Source organism: Plecotus auritus (assembly GCF_963455305.1).
Source record: "Plecotus auritus genome assembly, chromosome: 4".
Taxonomy (NCBI): Eukaryota; Metazoa; Chordata; class Mammalia; order Chiroptera; family Vespertilionidae; genus Plecotus; species Plecotus auritus.
In genome coordinates this window covers 45,833,917-45,860,198 of record NC_137775.1, presented here as the reverse complement: position 1 = coordinate 45,860,198, position 26,282 = coordinate 45,833,917, and the positions used below count along the sequence as shown (strand labels likewise).

Here is a 26,282-nt window from a genome sequence, read left to right as displayed (position 1 = left end):
TTTTATGTAGGTGAATAGGTTAGAAATGTCTGCAGAACAAAAATAAATAGGCTCTGAGTAAGCATATGAGACTTTTCTATCATTAAAATATGGGTTTAACTCAGCCAGAGTGGCTCAGTTGGTTGGAGAGTGATCCAGTGCACCGAAGGGTTGCTGGTTTGATTCTGGTCAGGGCAGAATCCTGGGTTGTGGGTTTGATCCCTAGTAGGGAAACATATGGAAGGCAATCGATTGATGTCTCTCTCTCTCTCTCTCTCTCTCTCTCTCTCTCTCTCTCTCTCTCCCTTTCTCTCTAAGTATGTCCTCAGATAAGGATAAAAAAAATATGGCTTTAATGAATGCTTTGTAATTTATTTCTGCTGCCCAAATAGCTCTTTTATCAACATCTAATTCAAGTCAAATTTTCTGTGATTGAGAATGCTGGAAGGCTAACTTAATGGTAAATGGAATTATTATTATATTTTGAAAGTGTTTTATACAATACTGAAGAAATGAAAAATCCATTTAATCCCCAAATTTAGAACATTAATGAAGCTATCATGGAAATGGGAGAAAGAAAATAATCTGAATACTTGAAGGCTTTTATTTTAAAAATTTTAAATGTCTAAATCAGGAAATTGAAATTTTGAAATGACTATCATCTCAGATTAATAACCATCATTTTAAAGTTAATTTTTAGGTCTTTGCAACAAAGTCATCTACATAGGAATGGTAGCAATAAGTGACAATTTTCATATCTTTGTGGGTTTATTTAATAGATAGCCTCTTATTTTCTTTGCTAAAATGACATCTCCCAAGTACATTAAAGTTTTTGCCTTCTAGATGTGTGAGTCATAAACAGACCCAATTCTCAATGTCTTAAGTCATGTTTGCACAAGAAAAATAATAATTTTTTAGCTGCAGTTTTTTCTCACATCTTGAAACACCAGAGATTCTATCTTAAAGAAATGCTTTTTCGTAAATTAATATAAATATAGAGAATTGACATTAATTTCCATACCTCAGTTTCTATTTAGTAAAATAACAAGATTTTAGCTACACGGTCTCTAAAATTCTGGCCAATGCTAAGATTAATTGAACCCTATTAAAGATTGGAGGATGAGTGCATTCATTAATGTTTGGCCTTTGGATCTGGTCTACCTGCCAGGAAATATTTATTTTCTTGGCAACTAGTCATGAAAGGTCAGTTTCTTGGCAGTTTTTCACCTGATCTTTTAATATTCATTCAAGCATGGTGATTTTTTTGTGGTCAATGTTGTGGTCTGTGAAGATATACATTCTTTTGCAACTCCATTTTTAAAATTTGAGTCTGTTCTGACAATTTAATATTGGAACATATAAGAAGACTGATTGATAGTAAAAGTTTCAAATTAAGTTTAAATTTTTGTAGGAAATGGCAAAGAATATAATGATCATTGAAAAGGTATGATGAAAATTTATGAAGGGGCAAACTTGATTTTCTGACAACTAGAATCATCCCAAAAGGAAACTAACTGCTTTGTGTGGTGTGAGTTCCCCCATCAATGGGTTTATTCAATTGTTGTATGATGGAGTTTTTCAAAACCAGTGTGAGTGGGAGACTGAATGAGCTTGTTTTCCAGTTCTTTCTAATTTTAAGTTTCTATGAGTCACAAATAACATATAATTATATTGAACTGGGAATTTTGCTGGATTAAGGATTCCATGAAGAATTAGACTTAGAACAGCTGACTTCCTCACCTAATGCATGGGAGTTTCCAGTGACATATTAGAGTCATTAATAAGCCATGATTTCAACACTGATCTGACTAGTGTAAGCAACAAAAAGAAAAAAAAAGAGATTATTTGAGAGGCTACCTACAGTCAGAATTGAAAGAACAGCTGAAGTTAAGCCTTGTTCAAAGATGAGGACTATAGCAGCTCTGGATCTCAACAGAATTTGTGGACTATGAGTTGATGACTCAGTTTAAAATTCTATTCTTGTGTGTCTGTTCAGTATTCAAATTACCAAGAAAAACTGGTGGACCTAAATTAAGAAATAATACTTCAGTTGTCAAAGCAGGGAGTGGGAAAGGAGAGGAGATCCTGGGTACCATGATTTCCAGCCCCACCAGAATCAAAGTCTAGTCAGAATATTGGTTGAGAAGGTATCATGAGATGGGTTAGGAGTTGCTCAAAGGAAAGGATAAGATCTTGCCAAAAGAATGAGGTTGAGGTTGAGGAGGGGTGCTGGAAAGTTAAAACATTATGTAATTTTACATCCTTATTTTGTCTCCTCAGTGGCCTCAAAGCTCTTTAAAGTCAAGGATTATGTCTTGTTCACTGTCAAATCCCCAGCCTCTGCTGCAGTGCATTGTCACATAGGATTTGGGGTAGTGAATATTTGTGAAGCAAATTAATAAATCAAGTGAATTTAAGTGATATAGTTTAGAAGTTTACTGGTCCACCTTCAGTAGATGTAAAGAGAACGATTTAGCAAACTTTGACCCAGTGACCCTCAGGGGCTATTAAAATACAAATTGGTCAGTGGATAGAAAGGAGGTGCAAGCTTCATCTTTTTCTTCTTCCGGTTTTCCATCCTTTTCATTTTGTTTCTCCCTCCATCCTTATTTTCTTTCCTCCTTCTCTTCCTTTTCTTCTAATATGTATTAATTAAATACTTATCCTATATAATAAAAGCCTAATATGCTAAGTGTCCAGTGACTGTTCAACCATTCAAAGCGTAATATGCTAATGATATGCTAAGGCCACTCAACTGCTCCCTGTGACATGCACTGACCACTGGGGGGAAGATGCTCCAACTGGTAGGTTAGCTTGCTGCTGGGTTCCGAACGATAGGGACTGGGCGAGATGGGTCCAGACACGTCCTGGACCTCTCCTATGGTCCCTCCCTGAGCCCAATTGTGCACCGGTGGGGTCCCTCGGCCTGGCCTGCACTGTCTTGCAATCCAGAACCCCTCAGGGGATGTCAGAGAGCTGGTTTCCGCTCGATCTCACAGGCCACTCCCCTTGGGAGGGTGCCAAAGATGCAAGGCTCATGGCTGGCAAGCACTGCTGCAGAGGAGCGAGCCTCTCCCGGTCTGATTGGGTACGAGCCCATGGCAGGCACAGTGGGACTGGGATGAGCGGGAGCGGCAGGTAGGAACTGCAGGCTGTGTTGGACTGCGGGTTTCGGTCAGATCCCCACAGGCCACTCTGAGGGACCCCACCCATGCATGAATTCATTCACCAGGTCTCTAGTAGATCATGAAGACAATGTACATAATTTATTTCCCTTTATTAACAAAATATAATTATACACCATGATTTTTGAATGATCGCTGTTCTGTTTGTATCCTCTTAATAGTTGAATACAATAAATGTACTGTAAGACTCTGCCAAAAAGACATGGATTCTAAGGTGGTTTTATTTTTTTCTTGTGTTTCTCTTGCAGAGCTGTAATAATCAAGTCTCTCATCTGATTTTTTGAAATCCAGTTCAAAAGTAGACCTAATCATAGTTTATAATGAGCTTTGAGAGACTTTTCTTGTAAATTTGAAGATAAAAATGACTGAATCATAATAGAATTTCAAATGCTGTTACCAAGGCTGAAATTGTTATTGAAATCAGAAAATAACTCTCTTAAAAATAAATTGTCTAAATATATTCATTGTATCCATGTTTGAATAAATATCATCAAAACTCGGGGCTCTTTGCATTTAAAGGCACATATTATATATAAATGCTTCCATATCAATAACAAAGATACCTAAAGAATGGTCACCATAGTGAGAAGATTATGTTTGATTTATAGAATCTGGAAGTAGAAGTGGTAGCATCTTCCTTTAAAAGACATTTCCTCTGTCAGCAAATGTACATAAAAGATAATAGCTTGTACTATTTCAAGTATTATGCATAAATTCAATGCATTTACAAGTCAGCAAGTTTTAGACCCCACTTACAAATAGCTGTTGGGGAAGAACATGAGGTATTTGGAGCTTTTATATAGTTATATTATTATACAGTAGCTATAAGAGTATAAATGACCTCATAGTTCAAGCAGAAAAATAGCTAAACTAGGAACATTGTTGTCTTCACATAAAATGAAAATTCAGTGATATCAAGTATCTTATATCAATATCTATGTCCCTATTTTCTTATAGAATGTCATCAATGTGTATTTTATGTCATGTGTTTAGATTACTACTGATTATTCTAAAACCATTATTATCAGTGATGGTAAGAAAATACAAATAATCACTGGAATGATTTAATGGAGAACTACTGATGTGTTAAGCCACATAAGAGTGAAAAACATATTTGTATTTTATGGAAAATTGGAATCTATTCTGTTCGTAGTTTTGGAATATATGCTTAATAATAGGTAAGCTTGAAGCAATTTAAAAAACAAGCAAACAAAAAAAGGGCAAACTCCAAAAATGATAGATTTTCTGCTCTCCCAGAATTGATCAACTTTGTAAGCACATAGAAGAACATCTAATGCAGGCAAAAATCAATGTGACTCCATGAGGAACACTTCTTGTTGGATTAATCCAATTTCCTTCAGTGCTAGAATGCAGACTATTAGATCCATCTGAAGTCAAAGTCTCAATGTGACTTGACTTAGTGAGCCTTTTATCCCCAGTTAACAGCCTAGGGAAGATAAACTTTTCTACCAATATGCAAAAGGCTGGCAATAGTTTTGGCCAATGGGGACGTTTCGAATAAACCCTACCAGAATGATCACCCAATACCTTTAAACATGATCTCAACACCATCACAAAAACAATGAAGAATAATATTTAGTGAGTCCTTATTATGTGCCAGGCATTATTCTATGTTATTTATATGTATTCGCTATTTATCCTATTTAAGAAGCAGCATCAGGTACTGTTTAAAGACATTGATTCCTAAGCCTGGGTTCAAACTCTGGCTCTACTACTTAGCTGTGTGACACTTTGGGCAAGGTATTCAACCTCTCTGCCTAGGATTGTTCATGTGTAATTGGTAATAACAATTCTTAACCCATAGAGTTGCTGTGAGTATTAAACAAGTTATTGTTTATAAAATGCTTAAACAGTGGCTGTTCCTCAACCAATGCTACAAGCATGTTTGTTAGATAAATAAAAATGTAAGCCAAACAATAAATTGTTGATTACAGAATAATGCGTAGTGAGGAGTTGATCAAAGTATTGCTTTTAGTGATGAGTTGCAAACCATGCCCAGTGGTAGGAGATGATTGAGTAAGCAGAGTATAATATAGCAGAAGAAGTGCTGTGATCTCAGTAGGACACTGGTTGAACATATGTCAAGAACACAGGGCTGTAATTACTGAAAGTATACAGGCACTAAGGTTGCATTGATGGAAGACTGTCACAAAGGCATTGACAATGGTTTGATTGCTTTTGCCTCTTTTCCGTATATTGTAACCAATTTAGTTTTCTCTTCCTTTCCCCCCTTCTTCCTACTTCCCAGTTTCCTCTTCTTCCTTTCTCCTTTTATTTTAAAAACTAGAGGCCCAGTGCACGAAATTTGTGCATGGAGTGGGGGTGTCCCTCAGCCCAGCCTTCACCCTCTCCAATCTGGGACATTCCTCTCACAATCCAGGACTGCTGGCTCCCAACTCCCTCCTCTGCAGGCATGGTCCCCCCCAACTGCCCTCCCCTGCAGGCCTGGTACCCCCTAACTGCTCTTCCCTACAGGCCTGGGTCCCCCACAACTGCCCTCCCCTGCAGGCCTGGTCCCCTCTAACTGCCCTCCTCTGCAGACCTAGTCCCCCCCCCCCCCCCCCAACTGCCTTCCCCTGCAGGCCTGGTCCCTCCCAACTTCCCTCCTCTGCAGACCAGGTCCCCCCAACTGCCCTCCACTGCTGTCATGGTCTCCCCCAGCTGCCCTCCTCTGCTGGCCCTGTCACTCCTAACTGCCCTCCCTGCTGGCCTGATCGCCCATAACTGCCCTCCCCTGCTGTCGCCCAACTGTCCTCCCCGCAACTGTTGTCCCCTTCAGGCCTGGGTCCCCCCCAACTGCCCTCCCCTGCAGGCCTTGTCTCCCCCAACTTCCCTCCTCTGCTGGCCTGGTAACCCCCCAACTGCCCTCCCCTGCAGGCCTGGTCCCCCCCCAATGCCCTCCTCTGCTGGCCTGGTCTCCCCCAACTGCCCTCCTCTGCTGGCCTGGTCCCTCCCAACTTCCCTCCTCTGCTGGCCTGGTAACCCCCAACTGCCCTCCCCTGCAGGCCTGGTCCCCCCCCAATGCCCTCCCCTGCTGGCCTGGTCTCCCCCAACTGCCCTCCTCTGCTGGCCTGGTCACCCCTAACTGCCCTCCCTGCTGGCCTGATTGCCCACAACTGCCCTATCCTGCAGGCCTGTTCCTCCCCAGCTGCCCTCCCCTGCAAGTCTGGTGCCCCCCAACTGCCCTCCCCTGTAGGCATGGTGTCCCCCAACTGCCCTCCCCTGCTAGCCTGGTCCCCCCCAATTTCCCTCCCCTGCAGGCCTTGTTCCCCCCCCCCAACAGCTCTCCCCTGTAGACCTGGACCCCCCCAACTGCCTTCCCCTGCAGGCTTGGTCCTCCCCAACTGCCCTCCACTGCAGGCCTGGTCCCCCCCAACTGCCCTCCTCTGCAGGCCTGGGTCCCCTTCAACTGCCCTCCCCTGCAGGCCTGGGTCCCCCCAACTGTCCTTCCCTGCAGGCCTTGTCCCCCCCAACTACCCTCCCCTTTAGGCCTCATCCCCCCAACTGTCCTCCCCTGCTGTCCTGGTCTCCCCCAACTGCCCTCCTCTGCTGGCCCAGTCACCCCTAACTGCCCTCCCTGCTGGCCTGATCACCCACAACTGCCCTCTCCTGCAGGCCTGTTCCCCCCCAACTGCCCTCCCCTGCAGGCCTGGTCACCCCCAACTGCCCTCCTCTGCCAGCCTGGTCACCCCTAACTTCCCACAACTGCCCTCCCCGGCAGGCCATCTTGTGGCGGCCATCTTTGACTACATGGGGGTGGCTATCTTGTGTCTTGGTGTGATGGTCAATTTTCATATTACTCTTTTATTAGATAGGATAACTTGAAATAAAAGAAGATTACCTAGGGAAAAACAATAGCATTTTTTTATTATTGAAAAATTATATGCTGGAAAAAAATTCAGAGTTTGGATTGATAGATTATCTTTATAGGATATTTTGTATTCTAAACGGAATTTTAAGGCATTCTGGTCCTATGTCATCATTTAGGAAAAAGCAAGACGGAATCTGCTTTTTGACTCACTGACCCTCCATGGCAATTGTTCTCCTATTGGACAGGGCCTTGGAAACCTGGGTTTCGGTACTGCCTTGGATGTAGGGAATATGTGACTCAATCTCTTGTGCCATACAAGACCTGTTACCATTTTTGTAGATCCTGTATAAGTCACCACTATAGTGCCTCTCGTTATTGTCTCTCCTCTCAATTAGTATTCTATTTTGGATTCCATACCTGTAATATGTTTTCCTCTTTTTATATGGACTTGTTTTCAAGTCAGCTAACCTTTGAATGTCTCCTCTTTAACCATGATCTGTGCTCTTACACATTTTAAGTAATTTGATTCTTAAAAGAACTCTGCTATAGTTATCATTCTGCTGATTATTCAGTAAGGCAAACTGAGATTCAGAAAAGTTCATTTGTTCCAGGCCATCCGAGCAGGTAATGGTGGAGCTGAAATGCAGACCCTGGTCTTCTCACTGCTGACTTTTTTTCAGATTGAGTTCAGCTGAAGAGATAAATACAGAAAAGTGCTTCCAAATACAGAGGGTTAGTCTGCTCTTTTGTAGAATACTAAAGAGTGGATCTCACATATGTTTTCTGTTTCTCCAAGTAATATATTCAATGCTAACCAAATTTATTTTCTCATCTTTGCCATTTTTTCTTTTTTTTTCCCCTGAAGTTCCTCCTCTCTTAAACCTTCTAAGATACCCACTCAAATAGTTTCTTAATTTTGATTACATTCATATAATATTTCTCTGGAAATGCTTAGTTATGTTACTGGGAAGATGCTCCCAGGAAGTGGGTTGGTCTTTTTTCCTGACTTCTCAAGCAGATTAGTGCTTCTCTGACCTCCCACTTCCCACGTGTACAGAGAATTCAGAGCATCACCTCTCTATGTTCTCTCTCTCAAAACGAAGCCGAACAGTGCTTCTTTCACTGTGCCTTCTAGGAGCCCTAAAGGCCTAGAAGGCCTTGCACATTTTCCGGATAGAGAAGCCAACACTGGCTTATTTTAAGAGCAAGTTTCTTGGGAGTCTATTGTTTTCTCTTTTAAACTTTATTTACATTTTGCATTTTATTCTGTAATACAGAGGTTTTTGTTGAAATATAACAATAATATGCCCCTCATATCTTCAAGGAAATGTGCTTAACCAGATTGGTGTACCGCATTTATCCCGTGGATTTATGTGTCCATTACAAGGCTGAATGCTCTGAGCACTAGAAGTGCCCTCTTTCAGAAACACAGACCTCCAGAAGAGCCACGTTTCATCTCAGAACCTGAACAGTGACATTATGGAAACCCTTCTGAGAACACATGACACTGTGTAATTATAAAATGTATACATATGCGTGTTTGTGTTTCAAAGAAACTTGGTTTGATTTTAGAGGATATAAAAAATAGACAGTAAATTTGTTAAATAAGTATAGCGCTGATATGCATAGTGTTTTTTATAAAAGCTATATTTTGCTTGGTTAAGATTTTAAATTTAAGTTAATTTGAGATATCAGAACCATAATTATATTATTCAATTCTTAAGCCAGTTGAAGTCTTTCACACAGAGACCTCCAAAAGATGTATTTGTTTTATAATTAGTAATTAGTTTTCCTTTTTTTTTTTGTTTGTTAATCCTCACCAAGGATATTTTTCCCATTGATTTTTTGTGAAAGCAGGGAAGGGAAGGGGGAGAGAGAGAGAGAAACATTTGATGTGAGAGAGACACTTGTCCCGCTCTGGGCCAGGGATTGAACTTGTGACCCCGGTATGTGCCCTTGTCCTGATCAAACCTATGACCCTTTAGTGCACTGGATGACACTCTAACCACTGAACAACACTGGCCAGGGCTAATTAGTTTACCTTTTTATAGTGATACTAGTGACCTGGTGCATGGATTCGTGCACATTGAAAGGAAATTAGTTAGAAGGTGCCTGGCGGGGCGGGACTGGGCGAAAGGGGCTAGATATGCCCTGGAGCCAACCTCCTGAGGTCCCTTCCTGGCCGGCCACACCTGGGGTGGTGCCTTGGCTCGAAAGGCACCTGCGCAGTGAGCAGAGTCCCTCCAGCAGGTGGGGTTCCTTGGCCTAGCCTGCAGGGATTGGGCCGAAAATGGCTCTCCAACATCCCTCAAGGGGTCCTGGAGTGCCAGAGAGCATTCTGCAAAGTTGCTGTCATACAGGGTGTGGAATGCAAATGCAAGTGTGCAGTAAACCAGATTCGGGGCCGACAGTGCCCCAGCAACAACATAACCCTCGGCTGAAGGTGGAATTGTGCTGCCCCATGAGGAATCTGGCTCCCTCCTCTCTGGTTACAGGGTGTGTCACCCAAGAAGCACCGCTGTCAAGTCACTGCAGCTCAGCAGCTCCTGCATTGAGCGTCTCCCCCTGGTGGTCAGTGAGCATCATAGTGACCGGTCAGATGGTTGGACACTTAGCATATTAGACTTTTATATATATAGATAATGTATCTGAACTTTCGCCTCCTTTACTTTTCCTTTCCTATTTCTATGAGATGACAATTCTTGCTTTTCCATGCTGCCATTTAGTTCTCAATTTTTTTTCCTGAACAGATTTCTCTAGTTTCTCATTTCCCTGCATCCAGCCCTTCATCCATCTCTTTCATGCCGCTGAATGGAATAAAATCTCTGCCTTACTTAAGTGTATTGCATGGTTATTCACTTTTGGATTGCAGACTCCTAAAGAGAATGAGTTATTTCTGTTCACTTAGGTTATAGAAAAGAGTGATACTGAGTTATGATGGCAAATAATAAACACACAGAAAATCAGTTCTTGGACAAGCATATTTGTTATTAAAATGAGAATATAAAATACTGTAATTACCTAAAAATTATTTCAGAAAAAGATTGATAAACATTTTCATCTTGGAACAGAATCTACTTACTTTAAACATTATATGATAATTACGTCTAATGGTTAACCTGATACCCTTGGAAATGTTGAAATTCTACATTGGTACTTTGATTAAGAATTTTTCATATCTCCCCCAATAATTCACCTTAGCTTAACTGTTAAGGCTCTTTAAATATATTTTTCTTCATATACTGAGAGGCATTATAGTAGAACAGATAAGAGCAAAGATTGGGGACAAACTGAAGATATTAAGTCCTGGTTTTATCACTTATTACCTATGAGACCTTGGGCAAATTAATCTTTCTGTGTCCCACTTTTACAAGACAACAATAGTTCCTACCACATAGGCTTGTGGTTTGGATTAAATTAGTGATACATGTTAAAGAATATAGAATGGTGCCTAACACATTGCAAGTGACATGTTTGTATTAATTAATACTGTTCTGTGATATTATTTAATTATCTCCTGAATTAAACTATTGATAATTATATAGTTCTAGTATATCTTTCATACCTTGTGGCTTTTCTTTATTCCTCTAGCTCTCATCTATTTATGCTTCTCTAGTTCATGCCTCATCATTATGAAATAAATACCTGCCATCTATAATATTGCATATCCCATTTTCTCCTAAAACATGTAAAATCGGTGAAAACAGAGGATGAGCTGAATATTCTAATTATTTTCTCTGAATTGCATTTATTAGTCTGTTGCATTGTGCTAGGTGCATTGCCTATTAGCAATTTCTTTCATCATCATCATTGTTATTATCTTCACATGATCGTGACCTCATTATTTATTGAGTGATTAGGACCTGCCAGTAACTAGTCCAAGCATTTAGTAATAGAACCATTTAATCTTCACAAAAACCACATGAAGTAAGTAATAGTATCTTCAGTTACAGATGTGGAAATGTAGAAGTGGTTACCCTCTTGCTTCTGTCTTAACCTTTGCATTGGTACAGACAGCCATTATAGCTGAAACATTCCTTTTAGATAATCCAATGTCCCTTCCCTACTTTAAACCCTCAGAAGATGACAAATGACCATGGATTTCCCTTATGACAATTTCAAAGACTCTTTTAGGGAATGTTAAATGTCCAATTCTTGAACACAGGGATCAGTTTGATTGATTTTGGCAAGTACTACATCAACAGGAGAGGCATATACAGCATAAACTGTGACAAAGACCAAGAACAGGTTCCTGTGTGTAATGCCTCCTGGGATGATCAAATGCAGGAGAGCTAGCAATGATGAATTTTAAAAAAGGCCTGTAGCATTGCTCTGTGGTAGATGGGGCCAGCTGGGTGGGGTGGGAGGAGAGGGTTGGCATTTCCACGAGACAGATGCTTGAATGGATTTTGCAGGTGGTTTTATGGTAGTTCATGGTGGGCTCTTTGGCAGATCTTCCCCTTGGCTCCCTAGTTCATTCCAGGCTCTGAGGTGACACTGTGATCTCTGCTGGCAGTGCACATATAATGACCTTGCAAAGATTTTACCAGTTCACATTAAAACATATTGTTATTTACTTTTTACCTGATTTCAATACAGCAAATTTTTTATGTGTTTTTCATTTAAACTTTTAGAGAGCTAGTTTGTGGTTGCAATTTCCTTGATTGTGGTATGAATTTGATGCTAACATGCTAGGGTAGGAATAGGTACTTAGTAAATTAAGTCAGCAACCAGCTCTTGTTGACTTCATTTGAAATCTCACATCCAACATTTTAGACCAAAATAATAAAAGCTAACATTTCCTGAGTGGTCACTGATTGTCAGTATTTCAGGTGCTTTACCTACAGGGTAGCTTTGAATTGTCACAGCAAGCCAATGAGGTAGGAACTGTCCTTGTCCTGATGTTCCTGGTGTGGAAAACACTATATGGTGTGAATAACTTGCCTGAGGCTTCTCAGGAGGTAGCCAGGGAAGATTTGCATCCAGGCCTCTGTCTCAGGAACCCAAACTCTTAACCATGACATCGCCCCATTTGACAGCCACTTCTGGGCAGGGTGCTTCATGACACAGACTTTTTCTAAAGCTGTCAAGCACAAAGAGCCGAAAGCTCTTTTTCAGAGACATACAAAATTATAACTTGAAGTTGTGTTTTTTTTTTCCGTGTTCTCTGCTTTTTATCAGCTTGAGAATAGGAGACATAAGTTTTTATTTTAATTAGTAACATTGAAACACATTAAATAGAATCTGTGGAGGCAGCTGTGTATTCTCACTTTGACTTGAAAACTACATTCATTGATATCTTTTTCGTCTTTGGAAAGAAATCTATTGTCCATTATAGCTGCTACTGCTCTGAACCCTTTTGATAATTGCCCATGAAAGACTCTGCTCTTTCTTCTTTGGGAAAATGACAATGGCATACTGTACTTCACAGGTGCAAAAATGAAATGATTTGCTCCATCATTTAGTTTGCTTAATTTACAGCTTTTATGTTTAATTACGCTTATTGTTCATAGATTGGATATTGAGGATCCAACAAAGATGATATTTGAATCAGCTTTGTAATGCCATTGAGTAGGTCTCACACTGCAGGATACTTAAATCTTTTCTCCCATTGTGACAGTTTGGATATCCTCAGGGGTTCTGAGAGATCTTCAATTATGCCAGCTGTCTGAATATGGAATGTAAAACTACTATTACAGTGGGGAATTAAATATTACTTGGCCCAATTTTACCTTTCTAGTCAAAAGTGAATAGCATGTGCCCACATATGCAGTGAAAGTAGACAGATGCAGCATGTGTAAAAATGCTGTGGATACAATTTTCCTTCAAAGCATTTACAGTGTGGAGAGAACACCCATCTGCCACTAAAATGTTGAATAACCTTGGGTATGTTTCTTTACTCTCTGGGTTTCTATTTCCTTACTTGTAAAATAAAGGGGTTTGCCCTAGCCAGTTTGGTTCAGTGGATAGAGCATTGGCTTGCAGACTGAAGGGCCCTGGGTTTGATTCTGGTCAAGGACACATTCCTCAATTGCAGGCTCAATTCTGAGCCCTGGTTGTGCAGGAATCAGTCAATCAATTGTCTCTCTCACATCAGTGTTTCTCTCTCTGTGTCTCTCCCCCTCCCTTCTACCCTCTCTAAAAATCAATGGAAAAATATCCTCAGGTGAGGATTAACAACAACAACAACAACAACAACAACAACAACAACAACAACAACAACAAAAATAAATAAAATAAAATAAAATAAAATAAAATAAAGAGGTTATTCTAAATCTTTTGGTAGCCATCTGGGATGGAAACATGAAGATTTCGTGACCTTGGGGATTTTATTATTCTCACCTCTGTGCTGCTTTTGCTCCAACAACCTGATGAAGCCTCAGGTCACCACCACCTGAGAGACCTTAGGACTACAGCAGTAGCCAAATCACTGTGATCTCACACTTCCCCTTACCATGTTACCCTTAAAGATGCATGTTTCCTGAGAGCTCGTCCAGAAAACTTTCAGAATGAAACTTATAGGAAGAACGGATTTTTCTTTTAGATACTGGTGTATAGTAAGCTTCCAGCGGATGGTACAAGGTATAGTTCTCATTTGGCAGAGCTTACCATAGCATTTGCAAATAGGTGGATTAGATGGTTATCTTGGCTTTGGAGAACTGGGGGTGATATTCACATTTTTGAGCTCATAAAGACTTATAGTTTATATCTGAATGCCATCTTAAATCATCCACAAGTTATTACACTATTCATTTTTATCACTATCCACAGGCATAGGAGATCTAGGGTTTAGATCAAGGGAATACAATGTTAGGGGAATAAGAAAACACTGTGGAACATTTAAGATCGAGAAGCCTAAGTTATTTTTTAGTTAATGACATGGTTGTATCTGGATCTGGCTGAATCCCAATTATGCTCATTCATTCATTTAATAAACAAGAACTTGTGCACCCTGAATATGTCTGGCATTTTTCTAGATCCTGGGAACACAGAACTGAGCAAAATGGACAAAATACTTGTTACCAAGAAGAATTCAGCACTGAGGTATGAGCTGACTTTCACCTGAGCATCATTTTTATGCCTAATTATATAATTAGTCCCTTCACTTTGGTTCTTCTTTTGGTTGTTGGAATTTTGTCACAAAAGGCAAATAGTACTTGGAAACAGAATTATTCATGTATTCTACAAAATGTTGTTATGTGGTGGCCTCTCACTTTCTGATACTGTGGCAAGAATTATGAGTTGAAATGATAGGTGCAAAGCTTCAGCACCAAACACAGTACTGACCTAAGGTAATAAGTTAACCATAAATGAATAGTATTGGGTGAATTTTAATTTGGTCTGTCAGCAGATTTCATCATTGTGGCAAGTGACTGAGAGAGGAGAGGGGAGAATGTGTGGCTTTCTCTCAGTGCCCTGGCTGGAGGGTAGGAGATAAGGACTACCTACTTGTCTTTTAGAAAAGAGAAGGCCTTGGAGGTACAAGTCAGTTCATAGGTGCACTGCACAAATCATTCAGTTGACAACTGAGAAAACGGAGCTGAAAGATTTCAAATGAATTTTCAGTTATATAGGAAGTTACTGAGAAGTTTATGGAGGGCAGTCTTGAGCTTTCACCCAGAGAAACTCTGTTTTTTGCTCCCCCCTCCCCCTGCTGAAATATATTATAGGTCTTATACCACATACACTGAGTAGCCAGATTATTTTTAATTTCTTTATTGATTAAGGTATTACATATGTGTCCTTATTCCCCCATTACCCCCCACCTTCCATTCATGCCCCCACCCCCCTGTTGTCTGTGTCCATTGATTAGGCTTATATGCATGCATACAAGTCCTTTGGTTGATCTCTCCCCCATACCCCCACCATCCCCTGCCTTCCCTGAGGTTTGACGTTCTGATTGATGTTTCTCTGTCTCTGGATCTATTTTTGTTCATTAGTTTATGTTGTTCATTATATTCCACAAATGAGTGAGATCATGTGATATTTATCTTTCTCTGCTTGGCTTATTTCAGTTAGCATAATGCTCTCCATCTCCATCCATGTTGTTGCAAATGGTAAGAACTCCTTTTTTACCGCAGCGTAGTATTGTGTAGATGTACCACAGTTTTTTAATCCACTCATCTGCTGATGGGCACTTAGGCTGTTTCCAAATCTTAGCTATGGTGAATCGTGCTGCTATGAACATAGGGGTGCATATATCCTGTCTGATTGGTGTTTCTAGTTTCTTGTGATACATTCCTAGAAGTGGGATCACTGGGTCAAATGGGAGTTTCATTTTTAGTTTTTTTGAGGAAACTCCATACTGTTCTCCACAGTGGCTGCACCAGTCTGCATTCCCACCAGCAGTGCACGAGAGTAGCCAGATTATTATGCGTTCAGAGGTCATAATAATCTGGCCACTCAGTGTAGTCTCTGCTTATGCTTTGGCAGGATTTTTCTGGAGTAAAACTTATGGGTCCCCACCCAATCCCCCATTGTGTCCTTATTTCCTAGAGGGCAAATAATAAAAGGGTTAGTGAAGGTGGTCATTAGAGGTTCTGGAAGAGTGGTTCCTCCCCATCCAAAATCTGGCTTTGCTCCTTTTGGGCATTATATATGGGTGGAAATCTCAGTGTGTGCTTTTAGCTTCATTGGCCTTTGGGATGCCTCATTGAACACGATGTGGCACTTATCAGGATGCTCTGCCCAGCACAGATGTATCTAACCTGCTGTCCCTACCCCTGGGGATTGGAAAGGTGATGTGTTCAGCATTCTATTATAAGCTTGTGTTTCTAGGCACTTCAAAAGCCACTAATGAAAAAGCATCTCCTGCCACCGGAGGCTTCCTTTTACTCTTTCATTGTTGTTCAGAGATGATCAATAGAGAATACTCTCAAAACATTTTGAAGTTGAAACTACTGGACTCTGATAAGTTTGGGAAGTTCTGCAAAACAGCATGCTCTTTAATTTGTCCTTGCAATCATATTGGAAATGCACATGATTGAATTAATTATCCCTCAAATTATCCCAGTAAATATTATCCCCTTATTCATTCAACGGTTCTCTGGCAGGCATGGGGAGAAATATAAAACATCTTCAAGGAGCTCACTTTTTTGGAAAGGAGAAAAAAACACTTGAAGTATACTATCATAAACACTTTATAAAATTATACATGGAATACCATAGGTATTATATGACACAATAGATGTTCATGCTAATTTTCCTTTGGCATTAGGAATCAAATGTTTTCAAGATTCTCAATGAAAAGGTTGGGATTTTCAAATTTATCACACAAAGACTTACTTCAAAATGTGTTTCAGTTCCTAGAATTGTCATTACTTCAAATATTTTATTTCAAAGAAATTTCCGATTAATAAAAAAATTATTTTGTTAGTACCTTGCAATTACAACAGTCTCTGGCACATAGTAAAATTTAATTATTTAATGAATGAATGAACTATCTTTATATGAAAAAGCACCACTATCAGAATTTGATTCTAGAATCATAGAGGAAAGGATCACCTGGAGTTTAAACTCAGGGGCTTCCTCTGTGCAGAGAACTAATAAGGCCAAGGCCAAAGTTTCCTTCTTTATACAAGCAAATTAAATTTGTATCATGGAAGGCAGTAAGACAAAGATGATTAGAAATTCAGTTACAACAGTTAGATTCTGCAGGCCATAGATCAAATTTTAGAGAATTGGAAGGAGCCACAGGATTCTAAAAGTCAAAGTACTAAAAACAAAGGCAAAAACAAAAAAGAGCCAGAATGTGCCTTTAACCTTGCCAGGGAATGTCTTAATCTCTGCTCAGTCTCTGCTTGCCTGCCCATACCACCTTTCAAAGAAGCTGCCTACTGACTGGCACAAACTGCCTCAGAGGACTGATGTGGTGCGGACCACTTTCCTGTCCATACCTGGCTAGATTTGGATGAAGCCCTGACCCCCCGACAGTTACCTATCTTTCTGGGCTTGCCCTGGCATCAGAATTTGAGGCATGTATAAGCAGAAACTAAAGGTACTATAGCAGGAAGAGCTGAATCAGGAAAGTCATTGCTGAACATATCTGAGGGAGCGGAACTCGCAATGAAAGAAGAGACGGAGGAAGAGCAGATAGGCCATGTGAGTGAGAGAGACCAAACAGCCCCAGAGACACACAGAGGGGAAAAGTTTACTCCATCTCCTGAGGGTTTTTATTCCCAGAGCCTGTGTCTATAGAAATTGCTTCCTTCGCAACACACACACACACACACACACACTCATATACACAAGGGTATTTTTGGCTAGAGATAACTAGATTTTTTTTTCCTTGCAACCCCTCCAAAAAGATAATTAAATATATTCACAAATGCTAATTTGTTGCTGCTGGGATATTAGGTGGAATTAAGAGAATTGTGTGGGTCAGAGCATTTCCACCACTATATTTGGAAGAAAATAGTTTACATATCTTCTCCTAACTGCCCTCTGCCCCCATATCTACCTACCCTTGTCTGTGTTAGGTGGCCTCCCAGAGCTGCCCATCAAACTCTATGTATCACCATTATGCCAATCAAAACAGCTCTGAAATCCTTTCTTATTATGAGTCTGTGTATATTCTTCAGTAGATGGTAGGCTCCTAAGGGTCAAGTTGTGAATTACTTGTTTCTCTCTTGGTGCTAAACCTAGTGCCACAAAAATGTCTTCCCCTGAGTACATTCTTGATGCATGCCTGCTGAAAAGTTTGTACCTCTCTGTAGAAATTATACCCGTTGTTATTAAACCCGTTGTTATAGTTATTTAAATATTCACTCTCCCCACTCTCTATCAACCATGTTTATATATAACCACTCAAAAGTGAATGGATAGTATGTGATAGGGCTATTATATAACTGAGTGATCATTTAACTGTATAGAAAAGAAGAATATATCAGTGAGTTGCAATCAAATTTAATTCCCACATCATTTCTGACCATCTTTTTGTATTTGTAGTTGAAACATTACTGAGAAAACTTTCAATATTAAGTACTGAAAGTATGCTGTTCAGACTCCTGTCATTTATTAATAGTTCCGCGGTTTCCTTCCACACTAAGGCTTGAAATTTGAATTTGATTGTACCATTTCTGATGTAGTAACCACTTTCACTTTTATGTTAGTACATCAAAACCCAAGACCAGTGAGTCTTCAAAGTATACGAGCTTTTCCCACGGTGATTGGACTATGCAGAGGGGTGCTGTGCTATAAGCAAGAGCCAGCTTTGAGCCACCCCATTGTTGTAATTATAGGATCCTAGGGAGGTGTGTGGAACATAGCCCCTTATGACGAGCAGCATGCATGTGATGGCTCTCTTGATTTTCAGAAAACAGCTGGCTCTGTAGTTCTTGACTCTTCTGTTCAATGTCAAGGTTGAACTATTTTGTATTATGATACATGTGGATAATTTAGAGTAACTTCTATATCCAGAGGGATTTGGACTTCAAGGTTAGTCAAGAGAGTGGTACATCCAGAACTGAACATTTTCATCCAAAATTTTGTGTAATTGTCTTTCTATTGAGTATATACTTTTCCTTACAAAAAGCATTTATAAAATATATTTATTTAATGCAGAATTATAATATTTTGTTGTCTTTTAAATATTTTTTTCAGTAAGTGTTACTTTTCAATAACATTTTCCTAATTGAAGAGAAAACATTAATAAATACTTGGTCATTTTGACTGAATTACTTCATCCAACTATTTTTGTTGAGGTAAATAAAACACTGGAAATTATTTGAGAATTTTTTTAAGTATCTTTCAGATGGGATAATGAATATCTGATGTTGCAGGAGGACACTATGTATTTAAGAAACAAAAATAAATTAAGGAGAAGGAGGGCAATACTATAAATGGGGTTTTTAAACACTAAAGTTTTCAGTAATTTATTATAATCTATATATATATATATGCATATATATATGCATATATATATATAGATTATAATAAATAATCTATTCTAATAAATAAATAAATAAATAATATATATATATATATATATATATATATATATATATATATAACCCTAATATGCAAAGAGACCGAATGGCAGAACAACTGAACAACCAAACAACCAGTCACTATGACGTGCGCTGACCACCAGGGGGCACACTTGGAACATGGCAGGCATCGGCAGCAGGTGGCAGAGTGCAGAACATGACGGTCTTCCCCTGAGGACTTCTCCACCTCCCCCTGCTCCTGAGGGGCCCTGATCGCTCCATGCTGTCAGCAGAACTGCTAGCAGACAGGGAACCAGGGGCAGTGGTGGGAGGGGCTGGGTGGAGGCGTGGAGGATGGGCTGAGACCTGCCGCTGTGCCCACCGCAGCCTTGTGGCCCATAGTTCCTTCCAAGGTGCATGAATTCATGCACTGGGCCCCTAGTATTTAATGTTATTTCATCAGAAGGTGCTTGACATTTTTATATTTAACTAGAGGCCTGGTGCACAAAATTCGTGCATGGGAGTGGGAGTCCCCTCAGTCCAGCCTGCATCCTCTACAATCTGGGACCCCTCGGGGGATGTCCAACTGCCGGTTTATGCCCGATCCCGGAGATCAAGCCTAAACTGGCAGTCGGGCATCCCTCTCATAATCCAGGACTGCTGGCTCCTAACTGCTCACCTGCCTGCCTGCCTGATCACCCCTTACAACCCCCCTGTCAGCCTGTTCACCCCTAACCACCTCAGCCTGCTGGCCTGATCGCCCCTAACTACCCCCCCCCGACACCGGCCTGGTCACCCCCAACTGCCCCCCTCTGCTGGCCTGGTTGCCCCCAACTGCCCCCCTGCTGACCTGGTCTCCCCCAAATGCCCCCCTGCTGGCCTGGTTGCCCCACACAGCCTGCTGTTCAGTCATTTGGTCACCCCTCACTAACCCCCCTGCCAGCCTGGTCACCCCATGCAGCCTGCTGTTCAGTCATTTGGTTGTCCCTCACTACCCTCCCCCTGCCAGTCTGGTCACTCCATGCAACCTGCTGGCCAGTTGTTTGGTCATCCCTCACTAACCCCCCCTCTTGGCCTGGTCACCCCCAACTGCCTCCCCTGCCAGCCTGGTTGCCCCCAACTGCCCCCCGACTGGCCTGGTCTCCCCCAACTGTCCCTCCCCTCCGCTGGCCTAGTCTCCCCCAACTGCCCCCCTTGCCTGCCTGGTGGCCTCACAAAGCCTGCTGTTCAGTCATCTGTCCAGTTGTTTCAGTCGTGATGGCCCCTGGCTTTTTATATATTAGGATGATAAGAATATTGCAAATGTATCTCCAAATTGCAAATGTCTATATATCTTCATAATTGCTAATTATAAGGGCATGACACTTTTGAAAGTTATCCAAAGGTATTTTTTCCTTAAAACAATGTAATAAATCTTTAATCTCCTCCTTCAGTTTTCCTTTCACTAGCAGATTTAGCTAATGAAATATATTTTTTAAAAGTTGTTTTATTAATAAATACTGCTATCACTCTTTGTCATATATTGGTAATATTTGGTTTTCAAAATTAACAGCTCTTCCTTCATATGTATTTGATTTTTTAAAAAAATAGTTATAGGAGAAACCTGTCAGAGGGAAATGATTGTACTGTAAGAAGCCATCAGTGATAACAATAGCCACTGTTTATTGAGAGCTGACTCTGTGCCAGGCAGCTTACTAAATGGTTTACATGCAGCAGGTTGTTTTATCTTCACAACAAACCCCTGAGATTGGTGTTGTTATCTCCATTGTACAAAAGAGGTAACAGGTGTGGACAGTTTAAGCATCTTGCCAAGATCACTTAGCTAGTAAATGGTGGATTGAGTATTTAAACTGGTCTGTTTAATGCCAAACCTCAGGCTCTTAACCACTGTACTATATTTCAGGAGCCTGCTCCATGGTGATATTTTAAAGACGATAAATGACATGATATTTTTGTGGTACTTTACGGTGGATTAGAGTAAGAAAAATTTAAATATCATTAGAGTTTGAAAAATGTCTATAGAATTTCTACATTATTTTTTACCTCAAATAAGCATTTCTGTGTTTATTCTCTGTATATTTAAACCACATTTTTCTAGAGAAGGTAGTTTTAAATGCTTGAAAATTAGTTGTTCTCTAAATTATACAGTCTTGCAACCTTAGTTAATTCTACATCCATTTTCTCATATAGTTATTCCTAAGCCCTGTAACTCATTGGAGGTGGCAAAATAATCAGCACCTATTCACAGAAGCCTCTCAATAGGAGAAGAAACGAGTTTCTTATCTACAACAGAAAAATTCCTTTTACCTTCTAATCTTGGAGGAGGAAAAGTTCCTATTTGCTTTCTGCTGCCTGTGTACTTGGTATCTCTTCCTCTTCATCTTTCTCTACATCACACAATTACTCCTCTTGTCTGGTTTCTTAAATATCTACTTGCAGTATATAAATTTACTCAAGATTTTTCTATTGTTAAATTTCTTTCCTCAGCATTGTTTCCCACTCAAGTTACTCTCACATCTCACAATTGCCCTTTAGCAGCGAATTGTAAATAAAATGACCTGCAGATTTTCTAATTACCACCCACTTCTTCCTTAAGCTTTTATTATCTGGGTTCTACCCTCAGCACTGCAATGAAATCATTCTTACAAAGGTCATCACTTCCATCTAAATAGCCAAGTCTAACTTCCCATTCTTTGTGCTCATTCTACTTCACTACATACTCAGAAGCCTGTAACAGTACTATCCATTAAGCCTTCCATATTCAGTAAGCATTCTGTAGATGCCCATTCTGTGCAAGACATTGCTTTAGAAGATGGATAAGGCCTCCATGTATGCCCACCTGGAGTTCTTGTTTAAAAGAAGGAAACAGAGGCAATAATAACTAACGTACAGGAAGATGAATACCATAATGCAACTTTGTGGGGTGATTTCCCAGAGCAGCGGTTGGCAAACTCATTAGTCAACAGAGCCACAGTTTGCCAGCCACTGTCCCAGAGGAAGTGGCATTTGAAAGAATTAGTAGGAATTTTAGGCAGATCAAATAGAGTTGGGAACAGGCATAGTGTGTTTCGGAAATAGTGAGTGTGGTTCAAGTTCATTATGCCTGGGGATAGGATGGAGAGAGGAATAATGGGCAGTTGGAAACAGTTCAGGGCCAGATGTACAGATGTGAAACATTTTCCCATTGTCTCTGTTCTTTCCCTTCATTCTTGTTTTTCTTGGTTGACTCCCATTTTTTTAGAGTACTCCTCAGCAATAGCTTTTCCATGATGTGGCATCATTCCTCACCCTGTCCCAGGTGAGGTTATCTACTTCATGTCTTTATCCACTATATTATGGACATGCAGTTTACTACCATCTATAATCCCTGTCCCTGACCACTCTTCTGAACTACTAATGGGCATTTTCATCTTTGGCTGTATATCAATACAGCTCATATAAAAGACAATAAAAATCAAAGAATAATCTTAAAACTCTTTGCTCCTTCTGTATCCTTTCTCATTCAATAATCATCACTTTTTGTTGTTGTTACAAAAAGTAGATATTATATTAGATTTTTCTTTCTCCCTCTCAATAACCCTTGGCATCTAATCAACCCTATGTTTACACCCTTATTTTAATACTCACTTAGTTCATACCATCATTATTTTTGCCTAAATTATTATCTAAGTATTTTAATGCTTATTACTTTACCTGAAACCTCTTCTTTAACTTGTTTTTTATACTTTTATACCAGACTTAACAATATAAAGCTATTCTTTCTAAAATGTTCCATATTACTTGGTTTTGTACAAAGTAAAACCTAACTTTGACACGGTCCATTTTAGAGACTCTTTTTAATCTTGCTACAACTCATGTCTCTGGTCTTAAAATCCCCTGCATGATCACCCCTACTCTATATTCCATCAGGTCACTGAATATGCTCTGATTTCCCTAGGCATTCACTCAGTATTTAATATGCCCACCTCCTTGCCTCACTTTATATTTATAAAACAAACTATTTTTTTTTATTTCCCAGCTATGTACCTTTCTGTATAACTCCAATGGAAACCAACTTGTCTTTGGTGTTTCTTAGCATGGTTTGGACCTCTAACAATGTCCATGTATTCTACCTTGCTTTAAAATAGTTAATTTATCTATTTCTCTAATTAGATTATTAATTTCTTAAATATATACTTCATATATTTTTGTATCTATTTGGATTATAGAATAATACTTTTTAGTTGTATTATTTGAGCTTTGAGTTGAAATGCAACATCCTATTCAAGTTGTAATGCTCTTTGTGTTGACTATAGATATCTCAATTATTTGGAGATTAAAACTGTATGTGATGTATTTATTTGACTGTAAGTATCTCAAGGACAGGGATTTAGCTATAATTACAATCAACTACTCCCAAGGATGTTGGACACATAATACTGTTCAAATATTTACTGACCTTAACTGCCTTATAATTTTAATAACAATGAGGGTGAAACAGCTTCTTTGTAAACCATGCATATTTATGATTCCATTGAATCTCCTTTACTGTTTTTACCAAAGAATCAGTCTGATTCAGCTGACTCTACTAAAGGCTCTAAAAAAATCTTTAGTCTTCCTCTTATCATCACAATCATTTCACCGTTTATACTGTCTACTTTAGAGTCCCCTTCATTAGACTGTTGCTAAAGTCAGTAGTTGTATTCAGCGTGTGTGTTTGTGTGTGTGTATACACATGTATAAACAATGAAACATAATGTGGTTTATATATCATTACGAAATTCTGAACTTAACTTTTGTTGCTTAAGTTTAGCAATTTAAAAATACCTATAATGCATAGCCTTTTGCTGAGTAACTCCACCCCAGTTTTCATTTTATAGAAGGGGAAGTGTCTTATGTGAGCAACAGAGTCCTAGTTCACTGCTACCTTTAAAACATTTATTAAATATTAAGGGTCTCATTCTCATTTAATAACAGAAACACAGGATATGTTTTCAGTGCTAAACTTAAATTTCATTATTTTTCTTGAATTTAGTAGTTCCTTTTTTATTTGAGTACTAGAGGCCCGTTGCATGAAATTCATGCATAGGTAGGGCCCCTAGGCCTGGCCAGCAATCAGGGCCCATTGGGGCCTTCCTTCCTTGGCTGCTGCCCGGAGCTTTACTTTGTTCTGTGCCACCCCCTGGTGGTCAGCACACATCATAGCAAGTGGTCGAACTCCTTGTCAGTTGAACTCCCAAGGGGACAATTTGAATATTAGCCTTTTATTATCCTATCTAATAAAAGAGTAATGTGCAAATTAACCATCACTCCGCTACACCCACAAGCCATGCCCATCAGCCACGCCTACCAGCCAATCAGGAGCGAGCATGCAAATTAACCCAACCAAGATGGCTGTGGCCACAGAGAGAGCAGGAGGGAGGCTTGGGTTTCCCTGGCGATGGAGGAAGCCAAGCTTTCCGCACACCCTGGCCAGCCCACTCCAGGCTACAAAGTTTTAATTATAGAAGGTAAATAAATCCCAACAAAAATGGCAGCAGCCACTGAGCTGGAGAGAGCAGGAGGCTAAGGTTGCCCCTAACAATGGAGGAAGCCAAGCTTCTGAAGCCCTGGCCTGCCTTGGCCTCCGCTACAAAGTTTCAATTATAGAAGATAAATAAATCCCAACAGAATGGCTGTCACCACGGAGCGAGCAGAAGGCTTGGCTCTGCTCCAGGCTACAAAGTTTCAATTGTAGAAGATAAATAAATCCCAGATACCCGGGCCTCTGCTTGGGTTGCCGGAAGGGCGTGGCTGGCCTGCAAACCACCACAGGCCCCTCGCCCAGGCTGCCCCACGTCCCAAGGGAACCCCCACCCTGATCCAGGACACCCTTCAGGGCACACCAGCTGGTCCCCACCCATGCACCAGGCCTCTATCCTATCTAATAAAAGAGTAATATGCAGATTGACCATCACTCCAACACACAAGATGGCTGCCCCCAATGTGGTCAAAGATCCTGCCCCCATGTAGACACAAGATGGCCACCACAAGATGGCCAGCAGGGGAGGGCAGTTGGGAGGGACCAGGCCTGCAAGGGAGGGCAGTTGTGGGCAATCAGGCCAGCAGGGGAGGGCAGTTGGGTGGGACCAGGCCTGCAAGGGAGGGCAGTTGGGGGCGATCAAGCCTGAAGGGGAGGGCAGTTAGGGGCAAGCAGGCTGGCAGGGGAGCAGTTAGGCATCAATCAGGCTGGCAGGGGAGTGGTTAGGGGGTGATCAGGCTGGCAGGCAGAAGCAGTTATGGGGAATCAGGAAGGCAGGCAAGCAAGTAGTTGGGAGCCAGCAGCCCTGGATTTGAGAGGGATGTCCGACTGCCCGTTTAGGCCTGATCCCACAAGGAAGACCTGATCCCTTCCTCTCTAAAATAAATAAAAACATATTTTTTAAAAAAATACTTTCAAACTTAAATATGAAAGTCACATGTTTTTGTTTCCAACACGAGAGTATCATATCCATACTCTTAAAACATATATTCCAGTCTTGCCATCTTATGACATGATTTGATTATCACTTGGAACCATAGTATAGATAATTAGAAACTGCATATTAAAAAATCTTAGGGGGTCCAGCCAGCATTGCTCAGTGGTTGAACATCGACCTATGAACCAGGACGTCATATGCCCAGGTTGTCGGCTCAGTCCCCAGTGTAAGGTATGCAGGAGGCAGCCCATAAATGATTTTATCTCATCATTGATGTTTCTATGTGTCTCTCCCTCTTCCTTCCTTTCTGAAATTAATAACAATATATTTTTTTAAAATCATAAGGGGAATTAAACAACCAGATAAACTTTTTAAACCACTGAACAATGTGGTTATTGAGAAATAATCTAGAAGATGTTATTTAACTCTAATATAAATTATTCAGGCATCTCTAAATTCTTTAAATGACTTGATGCCCGTGCAGCAGTAAAAGTTTTTTTTTTTTTTTTTTTTTTTTTTTTTTTTTTTTGCTGCAAGGGGCAATAAGTCATTCTAAGTGGAAAAAAATACCCCATGAAATCTCACTGTTCATAAAATATTATTTTAAGTCATGTTGTTTTCACTAACAGTCCAAAACTTGGTATTTCTATTTATTTCTTATCATCAGTGTACTTGCAATTTGAAGGTAGGATATTTGTGATAAGAAAAGGGAATGGCTATTTGGGTGTTGTTCAGCAATGATTTTTAATAGAACACACTACCTTAAGGCTGCATTATTTTATTCTTTTTATAAAAATGGTAGAATTCTTTGCAACAATATCTATGAAAGTTAATGTTCTGAAGAATGTAGACTTGGGAAAATAAATGTTAAATGATCATGTCTGTACTAGAGGGAATGGGAAATGCATGTAGAATTTTGTTA

At 40.2% G+C, this 26,282-nt stretch overlaps 1 protein-coding gene across 3 annotated transcripts in view; it reads left to right on the top strand.

Moving 5' to 3' along the window:
- GRIK2 (glutamate ionotropic receptor kainate type subunit 2) overlaps window positions 1-26,282 on the top strand; it is a 592,068-nt gene that overhangs the window by 146,474 nt on the left and 419,312 nt on the right. The window contains exon 1 of one of the 3 annotated variants that reach the window (XM_080666612.1): window positions 13,973-14,040. The exons of the other annotated variants lie outside the window; for them this stretch is intronic. The gene's annotated coding sequence lies outside the window, so the exon portion shown is untranslated. Of the gene's footprint in view, window positions 1-13,972; window positions 14,041-26,282 lie in introns of those variants that run through there. 3 annotated transcript variants of the gene reach the window in all.